General features: G+C 37.1%; 1 long non-coding RNA gene across 1 annotated transcript; it reads left to right on the forward strand.

Annotated features, from left to right (window-relative positions):
- The first annotated feature begins 734 nt into the window (after nucleotides 1-734).
- Nucleotides 735-4,335, forward strand: LOC145074954 (uncharacterized). The gene is made up of 2 exons (XR_013692216.1): nucleotides 735-889; nucleotides 3,717-4,335. It is a non-coding gene; the product is annotated as an uncharacterized LOC145074954 (long non-coding RNA).
- The last annotated feature ends 23,293 nt before the right edge of the window (nucleotides 4,336-27,628 follow it).

The following is a 27,628-nucleotide window of genomic DNA, read 5'->3' on the forward strand; positions in this document are numbered from 1 at the left end:
CTAATAAAATAATATTTATTAATATATATATATATATATATATATATAATTATAATATATTAAAAATAATGTTCATATATAATAATTTAATTAAAATATCTGATAACAAAGAAATTAAAAAAAATTAACTAAAAGAAATTAATAATCTAATAAAATAATATTTATTAATATATAAATAACATATATTATAAATAACATTTACTAATATATAATAATTCAATAAAAATAAAAAGAACGATATGTATGCTGGATTAGTGTCTAAGTCCATAACTAGTTTGGTATGTAGTTGACCCGATTATGAGCATGGTCCTTTTAGGTTGTCTTCATCATAGCAATATGTAGGATGAATTAAGGAGAGAAAGGTTTGATTATAATTTATTAATATATTATGAGAATACTATATTAAAGGAGAAATCATATTGTTTAATTCATATTCGTCGATAATTAATTAAAAATTAATTTTGTGGCTAAAAGATATTAATTAAACTTAGGGGACTGGAATTGTAATTATAAGATAATTGCAATTGGGCTATGGATCACCTTGGAATAATAGGTTGGACGAATTCTATGGGGAAGCCCATTAGAAATCATCCAAGGCATGTTCCAGAAGGGGTCTATGGGCTGCTTAGGGCTTAAGCAGTCAAATTAGGGTTTCCTTGTTAGATAACCCTAATTGCCTACCTATTTAAGGAGCCCCTAAGCCCCAAAAACGTGGTGACTGAATCCTTAGGGTTTCCTGGATGTTTTGGAGCCTCCTTCCTCTTCTCTTCTTCATCTTGTTGCTTAGTGGTGTTTGTGACTCCATTAGAGGTGCAACACTTGAGGCATTAAGCTTTCTGAAGCCAATCAAAACAAGGAATTGATTGTTATTGCTATATAACAATCAAAGGTAATTACTAAACCCTTATTTCGGTTATAGTTTATTAGATCTAGGGTTTATGACTTTGGATATTCAATTGCATGTTCATTAGACAAACTAGATCCAAAACCTATTAGTATTTGCATGTACACCATAAAAATGATGTATTTCTAAAATCTCATCAATGTAGAAATGATCTTTGTAGTTTGGTTGCAGAAATGGTCCCTGAGGATAAATAGTCATTTTAAAAAAAGTTAACAGCCAAACTGTTAAAATTAACTGAAGAGTGACCAAAACCACAACAAAACTTGTTGAAAATGATCAAATCTATAACTTTTCAAAGGTTTGGACCTTAACCATATAAAATGAAAAATCACAGAGACAATTTTTGCAATTTTATCTTATTTATATTTTAAAATGACAAACCCTCAACTAAGAGAGTATCTCAAATATTCATGTCTCCTCAAAGACGAATGTTACGTTAACGAAGAGAGTATTAATAATGAAAATCACTATTGGTTGTTTAAATTAAGTTAATTTATCTAAATTATAGAAAGATGATGGAAATAATATAAGTATGAAAATATGTAACTAATAAAAGTTTTATTCAAATATGTAACTAATTAAATACAAAAGCACATTGGCTTTTCTTATCTATTTTGGCTTTATCTTTTTTAAAAGTTGATACACATCATATTTGCAATTCCTTTTGTGATGTGATTACAACTAATACTATATTTATATCATATGATTTTGGTCGTATGTTTTTCTAATCATTACAATGACATGAAAGTTAATTATTATGTCTTGAAGTTGTTCAGTTAATTATTATGTCTTGAAGTTGTTTAAAAGTAGCTATTGACCATATCTTAATTACCTAACCATTTTAGAGTGTGTAAATGTTCAAGAAAATAAAAATGAAAACAACCAAATAACTAATATATTAAATTATTACTTGCATTTAATAATTGCGAAAAAAAATGAATAACTTTTAGGCTGGAGGACGTGGCCGCGGTTTGGGGCAGCAGTTTGTGCCACCTCAGTCGCGCACACCGCCCTCAGACTGCGGTTTTGTGCGGTTTAAGCCGCACTATGCTAGAGACTACCGCGAATCGTGATTGGTTGTGGTTTTTGACCGTTGAACAGTCTTTGCAATAAATTTCGATTTCAATTTTTTTTCATTTTTGTCTTTCTTTCCTATATATATACGAACACTTCATTTTTTTCTCACACAATGCAAACCTTTCTCTCTCAATTTAAAAAAAAAAACAAAAAAAATATCAATCTCCGATAACGACTTTATGTAGTTTGCTTTAGTTATTTTATTTGCGTTTTTAAAATTTTTAAGATTATTTTAATGTCATGTGTGTTTTATTTATTTATTTATTTATTTATTTTTTGTGTAATGCAATGTAATGTTTTTTGAATTGTCAATTTAATGTTTTTTTTTTTATTTATTTTCAAGCAATGAAAAATTATGTTTTTTATTAAAAACGAAGTTTTATTTAAAATAGCTAAAAAAAAAAAAATAAAAGAAAATAAAAGTGTGGCACCACTCCCTTGGTGTGGCAAGAAACCACATTTGTGTGGTAAAAAATGATGTGACGCCTATGTGGCGGTGGAGAGAGTGCGGTTTCGGTGGCACCACTCTCTTCAGCTTTAAAGATTTTTCTTTATGTATACGGAAGAATCCGAGACATAATTATTATTAGAAATTTTTTGGAAAATCTTTATATTTTTAACTCATTGATGATTAAGTTGTTTTATTTTTTAACAGAAAAATATACCTGCAATTGTTTGTAGAAAATGACAAAAGCCCGAGAAGAAAAAGCGTTTATACGTTTGATATACTTAATTATCTCTTTATTTTTGACTTATTAATGATAAAACCATGACATTTTTGAATAAAAAAATACAGAATTTTATCATACTACAATATTTTACTAAAAGATAATATCGTAAGTCAAAAAAGGATATGAAGTTTATTTGGTATAAATAAGATTGTGATAAGTTAACACCCTCATAAGACAAATACAATATAATAATATTATAGCAAAATAACATCTCATGTAAAAAAATGGAAAATACAATCAATCAATTATAATATCAACCGTTAAACAAAAAGAATACACTAAGATACATTAAGATAATCCTCTCACTCACCAAGATGAATATAATATAATAAGATTATAGTAAGGTAATATGTTTTGTCGTCTATTAGAATGAATATAGTATTTTAATATAATCTTATGATATTCTCACCGTCTAACAATTGATTTTACCTCATTATAATCGACAACATACTTTTTTCCGATATATGATATTATCTTACTATAATGTTATTTTATTTTTATTTATTTAATGGAGAGTGTTATCTTACCATAATCTTATATATTCTCTATGTTTGACATATTGAAATTTTAATCTTAGTAAGACAAAACAATCTGTCATGCATAGAGAATATAATGACGTAGCAATGTCATAATATTTTTTATGAGGCAAAAAAAATACAATATGATTTTAATATAATAAAATTATATGATTTTTTTGGTTAAAAATGTTATAACTATATTTTAATGAGCCTAAAATAGAGTGATTTCTCTAATTAAAAACCAAAATTTCTGACTAAAATCATAGATGTGTAATCGGTTGTCGGTTTCTTGTCCTTTTTGTTAAAAAAAACAATGACTAATCGTAAATGGACCAAAAATATAAGGATTTTTCTGAAAATTTCTTTTATTACTGATATGTGCATATACATTTATATATTTTGTGGATTATCTGAATATATTTTTAGCTATAAGTGTGCTTATTTTAGGCCAAAAGGTACTTAATATGTTTAAATTATGTTTTGTAGTAGCGAAGACATACTCGGGATTAAAAGGATGCAAATTGCAGAGCAGGAAGCGGGAAAAAGTGGACCTAGTCAACCAAAGTCAAAGAACACAAAAACTTTGAAGACCAGGTGGAGATCATTGGTTACGCCGTGGTGAATCGAATCTTTGCGATCAAATAAACCGACTTGGGGAATACGCGTGAACTAAGATCACCACGCCGTGGAGCCTATTTGCCTACCACGCGTGGGAAGCAGATTATGGAAACTATAAATATATCATTTATTCCTTCAAACTTACCTTATGCTTCAAGTTATTTTCGACTTTTGAAGACCAGAGACGTGTTGGAAGACAGAAGGAGATCTAATTTCGATTGAAGTTTAGTTTTGAAGAGATTTTAAGGCAATAAGACTTCCAAACCCTTGTTTACTTTGTTTTTCATCATGTTTTCCAAGGTGAACTTCGATTATGATGGTGTGATTCTAGTAGTTACGGGTTGAAAACCCTAACTTCTGTTTAGAGTAGATGATCATTATGACTATGTTTTGATTGATTGGATCTTGAATTATTGCTAGTTGCTTATTTTTTATGATAGCTTGTTAAAGACCCTTTTGTGTTAATGATAACCACTTTTTCTGTTTATTGATGAGTTTTACTGAATTTAGATGATCATTCTGATTTGGTAGGCTTGTATCTTATGAACTTGTGATCATAAAGTTACAAGACTAGTGTTTTGATCATAAACCTAGGGTTAAATGGAAAAGTGGGTAAGTTAATATGGAAGCTAATATGTGGTGACCACTCATGTATTGAATTGATGTTGTTATCCATTAATGTCAATCATTAGTTAGAGTCAAGCATAACTCGAACTTAACACTAGTATTCTTGTTTGTTTATCCACCTGATCAATGAATGAATAAATTAGTTTTACTAAAGGATTAGTCTTTTGATCATAAATTCTTGTCAACTTAGGAATGGGTAAGCGACAACAACTTACTCCATTTCACTTTCCAAGAAATCAACCATAGGAGTAGTGTAAATCGTATCTAAACAGAAGTCTCTTTAATATCTTGCTCTAAAACTTAATTTAGATTGCTTTTTGTTAGTTACATGTTTTTGGTGATAATTGATTTTAAGTAATATGGACTTGCAAAACCAGAGAAAAATCCCTTAATATTTGCTTTTCAGTTAGTTAACTTTTAGTAGAGAATATAGCTATTAATCATTCTCGTGCCCCTTGTGTTCGACACCCAATTTTTTTACTATATTATTGTTCGATTAGGTACATTACCTATCGCAATTAGCTAGCTTAGATTCTTTGGTTTATAAATTAAAAACTAGTATATAAATTGCATATTAAGTTTTTGGCATCGTTGCTGTGGAACGGTTTCATTAATTAATTAATTTTATTCTGCTAATTGTTATCGATCATTTGTGTGGAATTTATTGCATACAAAGTTAGATTACTGTTCTTTTTTTCGAGTTTCAATTTTTTCTATTTTCCAGTTTGCCACGCCATGGTCACGATCGGTCACGCCGTGGCCAATGTGCAATTAGTTTTTAGTTTATATATTTTTATTCGTTTTACGTGTTTCTATTCTATTTTGTTTCAGTGATATATGTCACGATCGGCCACGTCGTGGCCAAAAAAAAGAGACTAAAAGATCAGCGAATCAAGTAACGCCTTTCAAACCCAAAAATTTGAAAGCTTTGAAAAGGATCCCAACAAGAAAGGAATTGGATACAAGCCATAAATAGAAACCAAAGACGACTCAGAAGCTGATCTCAAAAGTGAGGTAGACGAGATGGTAGATATCACTCGGATGACTATGGAGGAGTACAAGAAAAGGGTGTGAAATGACAACTGGTCGGGTCTTGCTCCGCCAGAAATCCCAACTGCAACCAACTTTGAGCTCAAGGGACACATTTTTGCAATGCTCAAAGACATTTCGTTTTCCAAAAAAGACCATGATGATGCGTTTCGGCACATCGTTGAAGTATTGGACATTGAAAAACTTTAGTTCCAACCCCTAGAATTTTAAAAGTTAAAATCCAACCATTATACTTTATAATATTATAAGTTTAATAATAATTATATATGTATAAGAAAAAGTCGTTTTACCTTTAGTAGGCCTCATTCACGAAGTCGGTCTATAAGGGGGGTATAAGGTTGCTGCCTATAAAATGGCAGCTTAATGGCTGTCCACTCTCACCCACCGCTTCCTTGAACAGTGGAAGATCGTTAGCCGAACAGGTAAGACAAGGACATTAAATTCTGATTAAAAGTATGATGAATATAAAGTAACTAAATGTTTTTTTATAAATTCCTAATCTTAGTTACTTTAGGAAAATGTGAATAAGGTGCTAACCCATGAAATTACACTTTGCACTTTGATTAAGTCGTTAGTGGAGCATGTGTGGTTAACCGACACACTAACCTGGACTTAACAAGGTAGGAAAAGGGTGACTTATTGTTTATCATAGTATCGGTGGAACGCGTGTGGTTAACCGACACATTGATTGAGGGGTAAATATCAAGGGTACTAAGTAATTTGCATGGTTACTTCACACCTTGTTTTGTGATCCTTGGCATCCCAGTCACAAAACTTGAAGGGCACACTCGAGATTAAAACATGTCATTGAAAAGTTCAATGAATCTCTAAGAATCTAGGAGTTTCAAAAACCAGTTAAAGCCTAATAATTTATTTCATTTTTCATGGTGGAAATTGGTGAATCGCCATTCACCTACCTTCAAATATTTTATAGCTTGGATTACGGCATCCCTCTTCTAAGTTATAAAATATTGTGCTCCTTAATATTACATTTGGGTGTTTTATTAACGACTCTCTTTATATCTAATCTAAACTTGTCTCTCTTCTTTTCAGATGTCTTCTAACAATGTTGCTTCTGGATCAAACCCTATCGGATCCGTCTCTCTCATGAACCTTTGTGGGAGAGTCATCTTTGATGGATCCAACTTTATGGATTGGATCAGGAACATCGGGATGGTCACTCGGTATGAGAACAAAGAATATGTCCTCGAAAAGGAGCTTAAGGAACTTGAGCCGTCTGCTAATCCTGAGGAGATTGTTGAATATCTGGCACATGAAAGAGATGCTACCAAAGTGACATGTATCATGTTGGCCACTATGACAGACGAGCTCCAAAAGTCCTATGAGGACTACTATCCTTTTGAGATGCACCAGGATTTGATGGACCGCTACCATCAGAGTGCTCGTCAAGAGCGATATGAAATCATCTCTTCCATGATAACAACCCGAATGAAGGATGGTGAACCCATCACGAGCCACATGCAGAAAATGCAAATGTATGTGGACCGTTTGCTGAAACTGAATGTGAACTTCCCCGAGGAGTTGGCAATAGACATCATTTTGCACTCCTTACCTTCATGTTATGATCAATTCCGAATGACCTACCAAATAAACAAGGAGGAAGTTACACTTAGCAAACTTCAAGGACTTTTGAAGACCGTGGAAAGTGATCTTAAAGGTAAGTCGGTTGTTACTACTCCTACTCCTACCGTGGCCCCTGTCTTGGCAATCGGGCAAGGAAAAGAAAAGAAGAGGAAGAGCCCTTCGAAGGGTACCAAGGGGAAGACCCTTGATGTCTCCTTTTCAAGTGGAACCAAGAAAGGTTTCGTCACTCCTTTTACTAACTCTAAAGAGGCTAAATGCTTCTATTGTCATGAAAAGTCACACTGGAAGCGAAACTGCCCAAAGTACCAGCAAGATGTTAAGGATGGGAAAGTAAAACCTAACAATGTAGGTACATACACTATATTTTCTAATAATTCACCCCATTCTAATTCTTGGGTCCTTGATACAGGATGTGGTATTCACACATGTACTGATTTGCAGGGACTAAGAAGAAGTGAGAATGTGGAGCATGGGAAGATAAACTTGATCATGGAGAATAGGAAAGCTTCACCTGTCACAAGTATTGGAGTTTATTCTTTGTTGCTAAGTAGTGGATTAGTGTTAGATTTGAATAAATGTTATTACTCGTCTGAAATGGCGAGAAATATTATTTCCTTTCATGTTTTGTACAAATAAGGTTTTACCTTTTCATTTGATAATGATAGTGGTGGTATTAATGCTTTCTTTAATAATGTTTTTTACTTTAAAGCATTACCTTGTGATGGTGTGTATGAAACTGTGTCGGTTGTTGATAACCTAGGAAATAATGTATTGTGTATCGATTCTTCCACTAGTTTGGATAAAGCATCATTATGGCATCGTCGTCTTGGACATGTAAACAAGAAATGCATAGGCCAACTCCAAAAGGATGGAGTCTTGGAGTCGTTTGACCTAAAGTCAGATGATAGTTTTGAATCTTATTTGCTTAGGAAAATGACAAAGTCACCCTTTAGTGGTTCTTGTGCTAGGGGTGAGGGTTTGTTGGACCTCATACATATTGATGTGTGTAGATCCTTCAGAACTTCCGCAAGAGATGTTAACCGCTTTTATGTGACTTTTACTGATGATTTTAGTAGATATGGATATGTCTACTTAATCAAGCATAAGTCAGAGACCTTTGAAAGATTCAAAGTGTTCAAATTGGAAGTGGAGAATCAGTTGGGCAGGAACATTAAGATGCTTCAATCCAATCGAGGTGGTGAGTATCTTAGTACAGAGTTCCTTGAATTTCTTAAGGAATGTGGGATTATCTCACAATTGACACCTCCCAGGACACCACAACTTAATGGTTTGGCTGAGAGGCACAATCGAACCTTGTTGGATATGGTTCGTTCCATGATGAGTCGAGCTTCACTACCAATCTCATTATGGGGGTATGCCTTAGAGACTGCCTCCCATATTCTTAATCTAGTCCCTACAAAGAAGGTTGCCAAAACACCTCATGAGATGTGGACCGAAAAAGTTCCCAATCTGGACCACATCAAGATTTGGGGTTGCGAGGCTTTCGTGAGGCACGAGTCTCACGATAAGATCGAACCTCGAAGTGAGAGATGTATTTTCATCGGCTACCTACAAAGATCCTTCGGTTACCTCTTCTACAGACCTAGTGATAATGTGGTCTTTGTAGCAAGGAGAGGAGTTTTTCGCGAGAGAGAATTCAAGAGCCAAGGAAAAAGTGGGAGGCAAATTGACCTTGAAGAAATTCAAGAGTCATGTGGTGAAGGAACCTCAAACCCTAGCAATCAACCTGAGGAGGAAACTCCTGTTGACCCGACAAAAGAGTTTGTACCTCTGAGGCGTTCCACGAGAGTTAGGGATGCACCTGAGCATTACTATGGTTTCCATATTACTGCAGAAGGTGATACACTTATTAGTGATAGCACACTAGTGAGTCTGGATGAACCTAACAGCCACACGAAAGCCATGGTAGGCCCTAAGGCTTCTAAATGGAAAGAGGCTATGGACAGCGAGATACAATCCATGTATTACAATCAAGTTTGGAACTTGGTTGATAATGTACCAGGTCGTAAGACAGTTGGGTGCAAGTGGATCTTCAAGAAGAAGACCGACATGGATGGTAATGTACACACTTACAAGGCGCGACTGGTTGCAAAGGGCTTTTCTCAAACTCCGGGACTTGATTATGATGAGACCTTTTCACCAGTAGCAAAGATTAAGTCTATTAGGGTTATGTTAGCTATTGTTGCGTTTCATGATTATGAAATATGGCAAATGGATGTCAAAACCACTTTCCTTAATGGAAAGTTAGCTGAGGATGTTTACATCAGTCAGCCAGAGGGTTTTGTCAGTACAGAGTATCCTAATAGAGTGTGTAAGCTTGAGAAATCCATCTATGGATTAAAGCAAGCACCTCGCAGATGGAACCTTTGCTTCGATGAGAAGGTCAAAGAGTTTGGCTTTTCGAGGTGTGAAGATGAATCTTGTGTATATGTCAAGGCTAGTGGAAGTATAATCAGCTTTTTGGTATTGTATGTAGATGACATACTACTCATAAGAAATGACATCCCAACTTTGCAGGAAGTAAAGTCCTGTCTTGGGAAGTGTTTCGCTATGAAGGACCTTGGAGAAGCTGCCTATATCCTAGGGATAAGGATTTTGAGAGACAGGAGTAAAAGACTAATTGGACTTAGTCAAAGCACCTATGTGGATAGAGTGTTGAAAATATTCAACATGCAGAACTCCAAGAAAGGTGAGTTACCGATCAAGAGTAACGCCATACTGATTAAGACTCAGAACCCGAGTACAGAGGCTGAGATAGTAAAGAGGAGTCGAGTTCGATATGCTTCCACTGTAGGTTCGATCATGTATGCTATGACTTATACTCGTCCCGATGTGACCTTTGCACTGAGCATGGTCATCAGATATAAGGGGAATCCTGGCAAGGATCACTAGACTGCGGTAAAGAACATTCTCAAGTACCTGCGGAGGACTAAGGACTGGGTCCTTACCCTCGGTGGGAGTGATGACTTGAGAGTAGTAGGGTATAGTTATGCTAGCTTCCAGACTGATAGGGATAATTTCCGCTCTCAGTCAGGCTGGGTCTTTACCTTAAACGGAGGAGCAATTTCTTGGAAACGTTCAAAGCAGGAGACAATGACTAATTCAACTTGCGAATCAGAGTAAATAGCAGCGAGCGAGGCAGCAAAGGAGGCTATATGGCTAAAGAACTTCATCGGAGACCTTGGAGTTGTATCAGCTATAAAGGAGCCTATGGAGATTTTCTGTAACAACAATAGTGCGGTTACCTTAGCTAAGGAACCAAGAGATCATGGCAGATCCAGATACATTGACAGAAAATATCATTTCATCAAACACTGAATAGAAGAAGGACTCCTCGTGGCAAAAAGGGTATCATCGGATGAGAACCCGACAGATCCCTCACGAAGGGACTGGGCAAGGTTAAGCATCTCCAACATGTGAGGCGCATAGGGCTGAAGGATGATATTAGTTTAGTAGTTAGATAGCTTTGAAATGCGTAAAGTGTAATTGACATTTGATGATGAACAAAAGTTGTGTTTATTTATGAGTAAAGTATTGCTATCTTTTGTCAATTGTTTACTATCATTTCATTTTGCATGTTTTGACTTCCAAAATAATTATGTTATGGTATATCATATTAATATTATTCAAATTCTCCACAGTCAGTTATATGTCGGAAGTAGATATGAAAGAAGGCTGTCATGTAGTTGGTTGTAGATGTCTAAGATGTTAAACATTGCAAAGTGTTGCTACAACACTCATGAGTGCTCATAAGTTCTGAGTATTGGATTCAACCCACGCTCACTGTATCACTTCATGGAATTTATCCCGAGTGATCGTGAGACGGTAATATCATATAAGTCTTCAAACCTAGAGATATGACTTGTTGCGTATGAGTTGGTTATACATTGACTGTACGAAAACGCATTGGTAACTCGATGTTATAAATGTTCCTTTGTGTATAATTCAACAAGTAGTAGAACAAGCATATAAGTCGAAGTTTATCTGTTCCTTCTTGGATTAGAAGCGATATATGGGCTCCTCGATGATTTTGTGTTGACCCATGTATCGGGCCCGGTTAGAACTAAGTTGATGTGTTCAATTAACTTCTGTGTCAAACAAAACGGAAATCGAGAAACAAACTGCTAGACAATAAGTAAGACATTGTTCAATGTATTTGTCTGGCTGATATATAGAATAGAGGATTATATGATCCCTTATCTTCCAAATAGGAGTTTCCGAATTCAATTCCATGATCATTACACAATTGCTTTACTTTGTGATCATATAGGACTTCCCATTGCTTAATGAGAGCAATGATTTCATCAGCGTCATGACTCTTTTTTCTTAAAAAGACTACCTAAGTAAACCTTGAAAATTCATCCACGATTATAAGAGTATATTTCTTCCTAACTCTTGACTTAATCGGAACTGGTCCAAAAGGTCCATATGAAGGAGATGAAGAGATTTGATGATTGAAGAACAAGACTTTGGTTTGAACGAAGACATGGTTTTCTTCCCTTTTTTCACACCCTAAGCACACTTTATCCCCGAAAAATTGCATCTTAAGAATTCCTCTGACAAGCTGATTCCCTGCAATCCTTGAGATGTTCTTGAAATTCCGATGTGATAGCCTTTTGTGCAATAGCCAATGAGACTAAGCACGAGAGAAGAAGGAACGACGAAGAGATTTGTCAGCAGAAAACCTATCCAGAACATAGATTTCATTTTGTCGATTTGAAGTAAGAACAATGATGCTCTTTTGACCAATAACTTTTCCTTCTTATTTGTTAAAGAGAACTTCATAGCCAGCGTCACACAGTTGATTGATAGAGATGTGATTATACTGAAGACCTTTCACATAAGAGACATTCTTGAAAATAACAGAATTGCATTTGATGGTTCCATAACCCTTTGTAGTTCCCTTGCCATTATTGCCATATATAACTGACATACCATCCTTCTTTATGAAATTTTCTTGGAGAGAGTTGAATCCTTTCATATGTATTGAGCAGCTGTTGTCTAAATACCAAATCTGCTCTTTACCCTGATACACTGATGTATCTTCCCATTCCGACTTGAGGTTATCAGCAGTGTCAGGAGAATCAACATTAAGGATTCCAATGCTGTCATGTGAAGTGTCAGTGTGAGATTTAACAGTCTGAGCCATGCGACACTTAACTTCATCATCTGAAGAGTTCTCCTTTTCAAAAGCAGATGATAGAATGGTCATCATCTATTGAGCAGTTGAGCAGTTTTGGACCAAACGATAGACAGAAAAAGGAAGCGAGTTTCCAATAGCAATTCTAGATTTTACATAGAGATTCGAAATCCTTTTCTCTTCCTTTTTATAATAAGGAACAAATTTCCCTTTCAGCTTACTACCGGGTGTACCATAACTCGATGATTGATGAACAACAACTAGATGAACTTTATTGACGACGTAGAGCATATCAAAATCCACGAACTCTAGAACTTTCATGGCAATTGATTTCTAATCAGAGAAGTTGTATTGGTCAAAGGGAGGAATCTTATTACTAACAGATGACTGAGGACCAAAAGACATCGTCATGATTACTTGAGTGTATCACAAACCTGCTCTGATACCAATTGAAGGTTTGTATTCGATCAGATACACTTCAAGTATGAATATGAAACATAAGACTAATCTAAGAAAAATAATCAACAAAAAGAAAATAACACATAAGTTCTCAAAATTGTTCTTTTAACCAAGAAAAGAGGTTTTATCTTCACCACGAAGACGGGTTTGTCACAAAGACGATTGACACAAATCCACGATCATAAAATTAAGGTTTACCCTAATGTTGTGTGTGTGTGTATATATATATATATATATATATATATATATATATATAATCTATACATGTATATCCCTTGATTGAAGGGACTGCGTCTAATCTATACTTTATCAAATCCTTATCACAAAGATTACGGATTTGATATCTATTGTATATTTTTCTACAATAACTTCCTAATATACAAAAGATTACAATCTGATAACTATACTAAGTGATGACGTTGTTCAACTTGAAACGTTGGCGTTGTTGACATGAAGGCGCTGACTTTGATAGATCAGCATGTTATGTGTTTGACTCATCAGAGCATAAGGTGTGACCTTACATATATAATTATAGGATCCCATGGAAATGACATTGCGAAATTAAAAGATTAAACATTAATCAAACGATAATGAAATAAACACAAGGTGTAAATAATTTTGTTTAAGCTCAATTAGCCTGGAAGGTAATCTCAAGTATACAAATGTGGAAATGTAACACTTAAGACTACAACACTATTTATAGTAGTGCTCACAACATACTCAAAAGGTATAGTATGACTAAGCTATCAAAGCACAAAATGAAAATGCACACTGAAATATATAGATATACCAAAGGTCCTTCACCATCGATATAGAGAACATATATGACGTTATATAGAGATCTTTAAAATGTGTCGTATCTTGTATAATATATATTCTTTGTGAGAATTTGAACAAAATTTTTTCTAGCTTAGTAGTAAGGTTTGTCCTTCCACGTTGAATATTTTATGTTCGAACCCACCACCTTTTTTTCTTCCTTTCAATGGTAAACTTGGGTTTGAACGCATGCACATTGCAACAAAATGTCACACCCCCAAACCAGACGACGGAAACGTCCGAGGGCTCATGTGACTTAAATTGAATATCATCACAATGAATATACATGAATCATAACATAAACATCACCATGCATCAATATATTACAACTGACATTGTTCACATCAAGTACATTGTTTTAACGTTACAAATCCATACATAAATTGTTTGATAGTTTTCAAAAGCAAAACACACTAACATACTTGGTACTTATTCTCCAACTTACCTGTTACCTGCGAATACAAGTTATTTTGAAAACGGGTCAACATATAGAATGTTGGTGAGTTCATAAGCAGGTTTGATATGAAATATTTTGTGTAATTTGAACGAAAACAACCCAGTAAATCCGATATTTTTTGAGAAGACTATTGTTTATAAAAAAAGTGAGAAGATCCGTAAATATATGCATGATGATTTCAAAACATATATAATTGAAAAACTTAGTATTAAACGTACAAGTGAAAATGTTGAACTTCCCCAGAAAACCCGATGTTTTCCAAAATAAAAATATCATATAACGGTTTGAGTCGTTATAACCATGCATGATAATGTGACAACCCAAAGTTTGTTCCGTTAAATTAAACCGTTTCCGCTAACGGAATATGTCATTTATAAAAGTTCCGTTAATATTGGGATCGTCAAATAAATAAATGTTTATTTATTTAATTATATTCCATGTGATTCTTGTCGTAACAAAATAAATAAAACTAGTAAATTTCATTTCCATTTATTTGGAAAATGTTATTTTTATTACGACCATTTAACCCGGGTAAATAGTTTAAACCTCGTTAGGCTTTAGCATCGGGTAGTCGTATACCGGGTTCAACACCCAAGACTTATATATAGGGAGTTGAACACTTCATAGAAGCTTTTTACCACTCTAGATCCACACACACTCTCTCTCTACTCTCTCTCTCTAGCTCGTTTTCGACTCAAAAGTGCAAGTTTCCGACTCCAAAACGTAAGATCTTCTACCCTAACTTGTTCTAAACATCATTTCTTGTTACAATAGCTCAAAAATCACACAAAATGGCCATCAAAAAGGAGTTTACGGCTTAAGAACCTCCTTAGGTCGTGAACCCCTAAAATGGTGCCCAAAGTCCCAATTTTCCTTCATTTGATCTTAGAAACTAGTTGTGGATTTAACCTAGAAGTGTTTGAACCTCAAAACAACAATTGTTAGGGAATAAAAGAGGGTTTATGGCCCAAGCACATGCTTAGGCCGTAAACACCCTCTAACCATGTAAAACAAACCAAAAAACACTTCCAAACTACCTTTAGACTTAACATATGGCTTAGGGACTTGCTATTTCGGGTTTTGAACAATTAAACACAAACATTTGAGGGAAAAAATAGAGTTTACGGCCCAAGCATATGCTTAGACCGTAAACTCCCCTAAATCATGCAAAATGGGAGTTTAAGCCCCCTAAAGAGCCCTATACCCTTACTAGAATTTGTTAGAATTAAACCAAAGGCCTAGAAATCAAGGAATAGGGGTGTATGAGAGTTTACTACCATAAACCATAGGGTTTTCGGCCGTAAACTCCCAAGGAGTGGCCTTTGGGCCGTAAACTCCAAGGGAGTATACTCTTGGACCCTTAAACACCCCTATAGCCTTGTATAATTCCTTAGAACCATTTCTAGAACCACATGACACTTGAAATCATTCAAAAACACTCCTCCCATGAGTTTACGGCCATAAAATCATGGGGATGTGGCCTCCCAACCGTGAACTCACTTAGAGTGGGTTTTAGGAGAGTAAACTCCAATGTGAGGTCATACACTCCTTCTATACAACCCATTAACCTTGTAGCACTCAACCATAAGACCTTTAATCACATTAGGATGTCTAAATGTTTTAATAAGAGTTTAAATCACTAATTACTTGTAAAACATAAATTCTTATATGTTACTAGGGTCATAAAGGGTGTACAAGTCCTTACTTGACACCAAACGATCATCCGACACGTTCACCCGATTTACTCATTTCAGGTGAGTTCATACCCCTTAGTGAACCTTTTCAACTGTTTTTTTACATGTTTTAGGGGGGGGGGGATACAAGTGCGATGTTACAAGTTTTATTATCAAATCATATGTGATTGATAACTTATTACTAAAAAGGGACTTTCAATACTTTTAGATTCTTGTCGATATAAAGTTTTTTTTTAAATGATTATCAACTACATTTTCAAAGTAGAATTGTTCTTAAATTATTTTTAAACTATGTTTAAATTACTTTCTATATAAATATATCGACATTAATATACTTATATAAGTAAGACTTGAAGGACTTAGGACCAATAGCTCGCCTTATTTCCTGTTCTTGTTTGATGTGGTCTTAGGGTATCTGTAATCCGTCCGACTATCATTGATTTCTTAGTTATATATATATATATCATGTATATTGGTGTTAGATATAAAAGTCTTCATCTAATTCAATACCTTTGTTATACAAATGCCGAGAACCATACACTCTAAGTTAACTATAATAGGTATAATTAAGGCTATTACTACTTGTTACTGCTACTACTATACACACTATAACTACTATTATTACAAGATGATACATGTATTAGAGAACGCTCTATGAACTATACAAAAGACTACTAATCTATAATACAAGAGAAAACACTAATCCAGAGTATAACACACTATCCCTCTATAAGACACTCTACCACGCTTACATCATGTGACCAGGGCCTTCCGGAAGGAAGGCGACACTACATGTATAGATCTATACTGGGCAAACACTACTATATCTTGACTGTTAACCACAGTTCGACCCGACCAGGCTCAGGGGTGGCACTACTTCACTACACTACGTATGACTGTGAAGGTCATCAGAGTCTCTATTTCTCACACTATTGGTCACATAAAGGAATACACTTATATCCACATTAATACACTAAGACTAAAGTCTAAGCTAACATCCTGAAGTAAGTAAGTATCTATTACTAATAGAAGTTTGCGCCACTACTACTGACAACAGGCATAACTTTTCCTTATCTACACTACATACTGGAGATTTACTATTATACTTTTACAACTAAAAGTTTTCAATGATAAAACTTACACGCAATTTAAAGAATTTCACTTACGATGTACTTTCTGGAAAATATAGGATTTTCTAGGGTTTGCTACTACTTATAAATGTAAAATACAACTTTTCACACTATAAGTTTTAACACATTTTATACATCAATGACACTAAATTCTTATGAACTCACCAGCTTTATGCTGATACTCGTTTTCAAAATAACTTGTATCCTCAGGTCAAAGATAGACAGGTATAGGTGCAACATTTTGGAGAAGATGGAGCATACAAGACCCATCTCTTATTTTTGATATATTTTGGTGTCTATTGAAACTTTACAGAACACACTTGTAATTAAACTTACTATGTAAATGAAATGGTTGTTGTTTCTTGTTTTTACTATTATGCAATTGTGATGATACTGTACATGACGTCCTCCACCCCGAAACGTATTCCACCGTTATCGGTTTTGGGGTGTGACAGATTGGTATCGTAGCATTGTTTATAGTGAATCAAGCATATCAACCTATAAAAGATATACGAACTATAAACACTTCAGGACTAAAACACTCTAACCAAGAATATATACTTGTAAGTACTAAAATATTTAACTAAGTATACATATACATCTCTATAAAATACAAAAGTCAGTATCGCACTAGAGCAGAACAAAAGTATTAAGATTGTTGGACATCACAATTGGGCTTAGAGACATATAGTCACATCTGGGGGGATGTAGCCTGATCAACTACATTTTCCTAGGAGTGACTAGCATGTGCCTAAGATTGATTGTGGTGTTGCAACAAGTCTAAAACTTACCAACACTACCACAATAACGTTAGAATAAGAATAATATAGGAGTATTCGGTGCCTCTAAAATATACGTATGTGAGAACTAAAAAGGGTCGTTACTAGTAGAGCAATAGTTGCTAAGTGGATACTTTCCGGTTACCTGTGATTAAGGAGTTATAGACTTAGAATCTATGATCTTTGCTTTACTTCCTGTTCCTTGTTTGGTTGTGGATTTAGAGTTAGGGTCACTTATTCGACGGACTATCCTGTCTCGATCACATGTAATTAGTATGCGTTATGCAAGTATTGGTCTAACTCGTGACGATCATCTTATAAGTATTTTAGATTAGTACATCTATTAACCTTCCTTTCCCATTTCTCGCGTAGATAGCATGGCTGGTTTTCACCTTCCCGGCGATCTGTACTACCCAAACCAGGGAAATGGAGGATGGCTCGATAAAGAGTCGGACGATGATCACCAGATCCCTCTGGATGATCACCGAGCAGAAGGCTTTTCGGATAGCTCCGACTCTGAACCAGAAGTTAACAACCTACCTCCTGAAGCTCCGAACCCCAACCCCCGTCCGACATTTCAGGGTCCCACTCCCATGTGGGCAATATCCTTGAAACGATGGAGCGAGGAGTAGGGCCAGCCTTTACCTTACGATGGAGACCGAGGCTTCTACAACATAAGCGAAGGAGGATCAGCGGACCGAGTTTTGCCCATCACGGTCCGAAGGATTTCCAGGAATGTCGAACAGGGTCAAGCAACGATTGGTCGAGTTGTAGAAGTGGATGCCAACTCGAATCTCAACACTGTTCGCATCCGCCAACTTGAAGAAGCTATGGATAGGACAAGGAGGACCAATGAGGCTCTGCAGCAACAACTAGCTGCATCCCGAGCCGAAGTTAAGGAACTCCAAGCATGTCAAAGGGCTCATGAACGACATCTTCAGGAAGTTATGCGTCAACTAGCTGATCTGAGGGTCCGCCCAACGAGTACCCGTCGCCCGTAGAAGATGTCTAATTACCTCACTCTTTTGTTTAGGAATAGCCTTTCCTTTCTATGCTCCATAAGAGCACTTGTCTGTAAACATTCCTAGCTTTGAAAGTACTCTAGTTAGGCCTCTAGATTGCCAACATTTTCCTTTTGGTTTGATGTAAGACCTACTGTTAGGTCACCTTTCACGAACATGTATTACATCATTAATACCAGTAAATTGGCATTTAATTACTCTATTGCTATGAGTCTCTTTCTGACCGTGGATTATGTTGATCTAGTCCATAAAACACTCCTATCATACTAACAATAGACTCTTACTATTGCTATCATTTCTATGATTTTCCAGTGAAAGATGCCTCCACACAAGCGTCCAAACAGAGGAAGACCAGCAACTCAAACCCCTCCTCTACCACCTCGTCCTCCGGAGTTCGATCCAGTATTGTTTCAAACGGCTGTGACTGCAGCTGTGACGGCAGCTATGGCTCAAATGAACTCTGGTAATGCGATGGGTGGCAACTCTAGATTTGGTGAAGCCCATCAAAGAGTGCAGGGATGCACTTATAAGGACTTCATGAACTGCAAACCTACCTTTTTTGATGGTACCGGAAGGATTCTAGCATTGTCTCAGTGGTTCGAAAGAACTAAAGCTGTCTTTGAAATGTCCTCATGCCCCGAGGAGAGCAAAATAAAGTTTGCTACTGCCACACTCACTAACAGGGCCCTGACATGGTGGAACGGCCATGTAAGTGCACTCTCTTTGGTAACAGCCAACGCCATGGGCTAGGACACACTGAAGGACCTCATGAAAGGGGAGTACTGCCCTAGGGGCAAAATTCAGAAACTTGAGGAGGAACTCTGGAACCTCAAGATGAAAGGGACCGACATAACAGCTTACACGGCCATGTTCTACGACTTGGCAGCTATGTGTCTCAACATGATCCCTTATGAAAGCAAGAAGATTGAACGATACATTTGGGGTTTAATGCCTCCGTATCGAGGAAAAGTTCTAGCCTCACGCCCTACAACCTTTGACAGTGCCAAGGAATTGGACCAGAGTTTAATCAATCATGAGGTTTCTTCCACTCCAGCAACAGCAACTACAACTGCCACCGCACCACCCAAATCAACTGACAAAAAGAGAAAGCATTGGGATAAGAAGAAGGGCAAGAAAGCTCAAACCTCCTCCAAAGATCAATAAATTGTGGTTGTCCATGCTGCCACCACTCCAGCCACTCCTGCACCAGCAAAAGCTTATATCGGGAACCTGCCCAAGTGTCCCAAGCGTCCCTTCCACCACAACGGCCCCTGCCGTGAATTGCAATGCACCAACTGCGGCCGGAAGGGCCATACTATCTGATTTTGCAAAGCCCTACCCAAACCTATCTCGCAAGTTTCCGGTTCGGGAGTGACCCAGACCTGTTATGGCTACGGTGAAGCGGGCCATTTCAAGAAAAACTGTCCGAAGGCCGGGAATGCGGGAGGAACCAGAAGACTTCTCGATATTGGCCACAACGAAGCAGTAGCGGATCCCGCAGTAGTCACGGGTACGTTCCTTCTCAACAACTCTTATGTCTGTGTCTTATTCGATAGTGGTGCAGAAAGAAGCTTCATAAACCAAAACTTTAAACACTTACTTAAACAATCCCCATAACCGATAAAAGAAACATTCGTCGTAGAAATGGCTAACGGGAAGACCGAAAGCTCTAACGAAATCTACATAGGTTGTACCCTCACGTTAGGCGATCCCTCATTCCCAATCGACCTCATACCAGTCTCAATCAAGAGTTTAGATGTCATTGTTGGCATGGACTGGTTGAGTCCTCATCACGCCGATATCCTATGCTTCGACAAAGCCATTTGCCTAAATCCACCGAATCACGAAATTATATTGATCTATGGAGACAAACCCTATACGAGCATTCGTATCATCTCCAGTATTCAGGTCCAGAAATACTTGCATAAAGAATATCGCGCCTTCCTTGCACACGTCGTTGACACTAGCCAGAAAGCGAGAGATCCAAAAGACATCCCCGTTGTATGCGATTTCCCTGACGTCTTCCCAGAGGACCTCCCAGGTTTACCTCCCAAATGTCAGGTTGAGTTCAGAATCGACCTAGTCCCAGGAGCTACCCCCGTAGCTAAGTCGCCCTATCGTTTAGCGCCTGCCGAGATGCAAGAACTATCCAGTCAACTTAACGAGCTGCTCAGCAAGGGCTTTATAAGACCAAGCTTCTCACCCTGGGGAGCTCCGAGCTCCGGTCTTGTTCGTGAAGAAGAAGGACGGATCATTCCGTATGTGCATCGATTATAGGGAACTCAACAAACTCACGGTCAAAAATCGCTACCGTCTTCCCCGTATCGACGACTTATTCGACCAACTACAAGGGGCAAGTTACTTTTCAAAGATTGATCCTAGGTCCGGGTACCACCAGTTACGGGTGCTTGAGGAGGATGTCCCGAAGACAGCCTTCCGAACCCGTTACGGGCACTACGAGTTCGTAGTGATGCCCTTTGGACTGACTAACGCACCCGCAGTGTTCATGGACTTGATGAATAGGGTGTGTCGTCCATACTTAGATCAGTTCGTCATCGTCTTTATTGATGATATACTCGTCTACTCTCGGAGCGAGGAAGAGCACAGGGATCATCTACGACGAGTCCTAGAAACCCTACGATCAGAAAAGTTATATGTGAAGTTCTCTAAGTGCGAATTTTGGATCCGAAGAGTTGAATTCTTAGGACAAGTGGTGAGTGAAGAAGGAATCCACGTGGATCCCTCCAAGATTAAAGCTATTGAGAACTGGTCAGCACCGAAGACGCCTACAGAAATTCATCAATTTCTAGGCCTTGCTGGCTAGTACTGCAGATTCATTCAAAACTTCTCTCGAATTGCGAAACCTCTCACCATGTTGACACAGAAGGGCGTAACATTTGACTGGGAAGAGAAACAGGAGAAGGCATTCCAGACCTTGAAATGAGCCCTATGCACCGCACCGGTATCATCCCTTCCCGAAGGGACATAAGATTTTATGGTATACTGCGATGCATCGAACCAAGGGCTCGGCTGTGTCTTGATGCAACGAGGTAAGGTCATCGCCTATGCCTCAAGACAACTAAAGACACATGAGGTAAACTACACCACTCACAACCTCGAGTTAGGGGCGGTCGTCTTCGCACTAAAAATTTGGAGACATTACTTGTATGGAACAAAGAGCATAGTATACACTGATCATAAAAGCCTCCAGCACATATTGAACCAGAAAGAGCTTAACATGAGACAACGTCGATGGGTCGAACTACTCAACGATTACGACGACGAAATTCATTACCACCCGGGGAAAGCCCTAAGTAGAAAAGAGTATTCTGGTCGAAGAGCCAAGTCATTAACAATGACTACCCATTCGCATCTATCTGCATAGATTAAGGAGGCTCAACTCGAGGCCTTAAAGCCTGAGAATGTGATAGGGGAATCCCTGCGTGGAATGGATAAGAGTTTGGAGGTTAAGGGTAACGGAGCCTATTATCTTATGGACCGAATCTGGACTCCGCGCCATGGAGGTTTCAGAGACTTGGTCATGAAGGAAGCGCACAACACTCGATACTCCGTTCACCCAAGTTCGGATAAGATGTATCTGGATCTCAAAAAGCTATACTGGTGGCCTAACATGAAAGCAGAGTTTGCTACCTTCGTGAGTAAGTGCCTTACTTTCGCAAAGGTCAAGGTCGAATACCAGAAGCCATCGGGTCTTCTCCAACAACCGGAGATACCAGAATGGAAGTGGGAGCGGATCACCATGGATTTCATAACCAAGCTGCCCAAGACAACGGGTGGATTGGATACCATTTGGGTCATCGTAGACAGATTGACCAAGTCCGCGCGCTTCCTACACATCAAGGAAACAGACAAGATGGAGAAACTCACAAGAACATACATTAAAGAAATAGTACGGCTGCATGGCGTCCACATATCTATTATCTCGGATAGAGATAGTAGGTTTACTTTGAGATTTTGGCAATCACTACAAAAAGCATTAGGGACGAGGCTGGACATGAGTACAGCCTACCATCCGCAGATTGACGGACAAAGTGAGAGGATGATCCAAACCTTAGAAGATATGCTGCGAGCCTGTGTGATTGATTTTGGTAAATCATGGGATACACACTTGCCTCTTGTGGAGTTTTCCTACAACAATAGTCATCATACGAGCATTAAAGCAGCTCCATTTGAAGCCCTTTACGGTCGGAAGTGCAGATCTCCTCTGTGCTGGGCTGAGGTGGGTGACACTCAGTTAGCTAAAGGACGAGTTCCTGACAGCACTCTCATGGGTCCGGAGATCATCAGAGAAACGACCGAGAAGATTGTACAAATTCGCGAACGATTAAAAGTCGCTAGAGATCGACAGAAAAGCTACGTAGACAAACGAAGAAAACCCTTGGAATTCCAAGTGGGAGACCGTGTCCTTTTGAAAGTCTCACCCTGGAAGGGCACGATCCGCTTCGGAAAGCGTGGAAAGCTGAACCCAAGGTATATAGGGCCTTTTGAGATTCTCACTAGAATTAGCCCCGTAGCTTACAAACTCAACCTACCCCACGAGCAAAGTAACATACACCCTACCTTCCACATCTCAAACTTGAAGAAATGCCTGTCCGACGAGACTCTCGTAATTCCTCTTGACAAGATCGAAGTCAACGACAGCCTCAACTTCGTGGAAGAGCTTGCGGAGATTATGGACCGAGAAGTAAACGAACGAAACAAAGCCGCATCCTAATTGTGAAGGTTCAATGGAACGCCAAACGAGGAGCAACGTTCACTTGGGAGCGCGAGGATCAAATGAAACACAAATATCCCCATCTCTTCTCTTAGTAGTACTGTAATAGATTAACTGTTTGAATTCTAAATTTCGGGACGAAATTCCCTTAACGGGGGGATGATGTGACAACACAAAGTTTGTTCCGTTAAATTAAACCGTTTCCGCTAACGGAATATGTCATTTTATAAAAGTTCCATTAATATTGGGATCGTCAAATAAATAAATGTTTATTTATTTAATTATATTCCATGTGATTCTTGTCGCAACAAAATAAATAAAACTAGTAAATTTCATTTCCATTTATTTGGAAAATGTTATTTTTATTACGACCATTTAACCCGGGTAAATAGTTTAAACCTCGTTAGGCTTTAGCATCGGGTAGTCGTATACCGGGTTCAACACCCAAGACTTATATATAGGGAGTTGAACACTTCATAGAAGCTTTTTACCACTCTAGATCCACACACTCTCTCTCTCTCCCTAGCTCGTTTTCGACTCAAAAGTGCAAGTTTCCGACTCCAAAACGTAAGATCTTCTACCCTAACTTGTTCTAAACATCATTTCTTGTTACAATAGCTCAAAAATCACACAAAATGGCCATCAAAAAGGAGTTTACGGCTTAAGAACCTCCTTAGGTCGTGAACCCCTAAAATGATGCCCAAAGTCCCAATTTTCCTTCATTTGATCTTAGAAACTAGTTGTGGATTTAACCTAGAAGTGTTTGAACCTCAAAACAACAATTTTTAGGGTATAAAAGAGGGTTTACGTCCCAAGCACATGCTTAGGCCGTAAACACCCTCTAGCCATGTAAAACAAGCCCAAAAACACTTCCAAACCACCCTTAGACTTAAGATATGGCTTAGGGACTTGCTATTTCAGGTTTGGAACAATTAAACACAAACATTTGAGGGAAAAAAATAGAGTTTACAGCCCAAGCATATGCTTAGACCGTAAACTCCCCTAAATCATGCAAAATGGGAGTTTAAGCCCCCTAAAGAGCCCTATACCCTTACTAGAATTTGTTAGAATTAAACCAAAGGCCTAGAAATCAAGGAATGGGGTGTATGAGAGTTTACTACCATAAACCATAGGGTTTACGGCTATAAACTCCCAAGGAGTGTCCTTTGGGCCATAAACTCCAAGGGAGTATACTCTTGGACCCTTAAACACCCCTATAGCCTTGTATAATTCCTTAGAACCATTTCTAGAAACACTTGAGACTTGAAATCATTCAAAAACACTCTTCCCATGATTTTATGGCCGTAAACTCATGGGGGATGTGGCCTCCCAACCGTGAACTCACTTAGAGTGGGTTTTAGGAGAGTAAACTCCAATGTGAGGTCATACACTCCTTCCATACAACCCATTAACCTTCTAGTACTCAACCATAAGACCTTTAATCACATTAGGATGTCTAAATGTTTTAATAAGAGTTTAAATCACCAATTACTTGTAAAACATAAATTCTCATATGTTACTAGGGTCATAAAGGGTGTACAAGTCCTTACTTGACACCAAACGCTTATCCGACACGTTCACCCGATTTACTCATTTCAGGTGAGTTCATACCCCTTAATGAACCTTTTCAACTGTTTCTTTTACATGTTTTAGGGGGGGGGGGGGATACAAGTGCGATGTTACAAGTTTTATTATCAAATCATATGTGATTGGTAACTTATTACTAAAAAGGGACTTTTCAATACTTTTAGATTCTTGTCGATATAAAGTTTTTTTTAAATGATTATCAACTGCATTTTCAAAGTTAAATTGTTCTTAAATTATTTTTAAACTATGTTTAAATTACTTTCTATATAAATATATCGACATTAATATACTTATATAAGTACACTACTAGAAAAACAGCCTTTTACGACGCTCATTGCACGTCGTAAAACGCTCAGACGACGCGCAAATGTGCGTCAAGGAAGGCCCTGTCATAAAGAGAGACGACGCGCATTTACGACGCGCATTTATGATGCGCATTTACGACTCGCGGTTATGATACGCAATGCGTATCAAGGAAGGCCTTGTCATAAAGGAAGACAACACGCATTTGCGTGTCGTAACCTTACGACGCGCTTGTTTATGACACGCAATGCGTATCAAGGAAGCCCCTGTCATAAATGAAGACGACACAAATTTTTGCGTGTCATAATTTTAAATGTTTTTAAAATTATATATTTTTGATAGATTTACTAATTTTCAAATTAAATAACACATTACAAGTCTCATAATATAAAATAAAATACCATAAACAATAAAGATAATTTATTGCACTAATATGTCAAATACAAATAATCATTCCAATAGTAAGTAAATGTAACACATTGCTAATATTGCATAATATTTATTATAGAAAACAAAACATGTACAACATTAAAAGAAAAGGAGGATATGCAAGCCCTGAATCCATTAAGTGTGGTCTGAACTCCAGTGAACTCTCATTCCAATTCCTGTTAAGTAACTTGGTCTAGGTGGACTAACAGGTGGAGTTCTAAAAGTCAAAGGCAGGTGACCTAAAAAAAGATAAACTTTTTACTAAAAAAGAAAAGGAGAATGAACAAAGATAAGGAATTAAGAGACCACTGACCTGAAGATCAGCAAACTCGAACCATGGGCAACAATCCAAGATTTCACAAATGAGATCAAATGTGTCTCTTACAAAAAACCCTGCATCTGCTTCAAGCATATCAGAAACCTTCATAAACTAAAGCACATAATTTTTCCATGTCTTTGTACAAATATATGACTCCTTCCACGGTCTTGGAAGGATTCTTTTGATTCAAAACAACCATTCTGTATTTCACCCAAAAGTTCTTATCAGGGTCAGTCCCAACAGATTGATCACTCTCCAGATATATGCATATTGTGTCAAAAGACTCATATACCCCTGCATTATGAAAACAAGATTGTTACTATACAGACAAACCCCTCTTTAACATATTTGGTTATAAAACTAAAAACTATACATACTGCATTATGAAAACAAGACGAAGCTTGCATCCACCAGCTTGAAAGAATCTACTAAATATCTTACGGGTTTCCATTATATCTCATTCATATCAAACCAAGAAGATGATCGAGCTAATCCAACTAGACTATTACAGGTTTCCATTATATCTCATTCATATCAAACCAACAAAATATGATCATTAATATAATGACTCATTCCATTACCTTGTCTATTTCATTCCATTCCATCCAACCAAACATACCTCAAGAGTATTTAACGTGATGACTAGGACTTGTTTCCTTATAATTTCTTTAAATATTACAAACAAGATAATCTTATATTTAAAAATGCATCCAAACACATTTAATTTTAACAGTGATTTATAGTAAAAATCATACCTCTTTTTATAGGTTTACATCCTCAGCATAGAATTGTTTCTTTGAGTAGCCAGATTTTCTCAATTTGGCAATAACATATGCATTTTTTAGCTGCATGTATATAGAAAACAAGTAGTACCAAGTCAATAGACAAAGAAAGGTAAAACTGAAACTTGAAAATTAAAGATAAGTTAAATTACACTTTCAGCTTAAAAAGATTATATACATACATACATACACACACACACACACACATATATATATATATATATATATTACTCGTATAAAGAAGCATTCAGAATGTAAAATTTCATGTAAAAGCTAGTAAAGTAGATGTAATTGTAACATCTAGAAAAATATCATCTTTTGTTCTTCTCCATCCAATCCTTGTGAACCACCTGCAGATGAAGCGTCTAATTAAGCTCTTTTAATCAACTCAGATATCTAAATTACCTTTTGTTCTTCCGGATTTTAAATTACCTTTTGTGGTGGAAAGTGATGCTTCGGGGAGAGGTATCGGTGCTGTACTTATGGAAAATTAGAAACCGATAGCCTATTTTAGTAAGGCATTAAGTGACCGCAACTTAGTTAAATCGGCCTACGAACGAGAAATCGTGGCCTTGGTGCTTTCAGTTCAACATTGGTGTTCCTATTTGCTTGGTACCACTTTTACCGTATATACATATCAAAAGAGTCTAAAATTTTTGCTGCAAAAACAAATTACTAGCCCCGATCAGCAGAATTGGGTAGCAAAGTTGCAGGGATATGACTTTGAGATATGTTATAAATCGGGCAGGGAAAATAGAGTTGCTGATGATCTATCAAGACGGGCAGAAGATGGTGAAATTATGGCACTGGTCTCAGAACCTTCAT

Source organism: Lactuca serriola, chromosome 9 (genome assembly GCF_051521515.1).
Source record: "Lactuca serriola cultivar US96UC23 chromosome 9, Lser_US96UC23_V15, whole genome shotgun sequence".
Classification (NCBI taxonomy): Eukaryota; Viridiplantae; Streptophyta; class Magnoliopsida; order Asterales; family Asteraceae; genus Lactuca; species Lactuca serriola.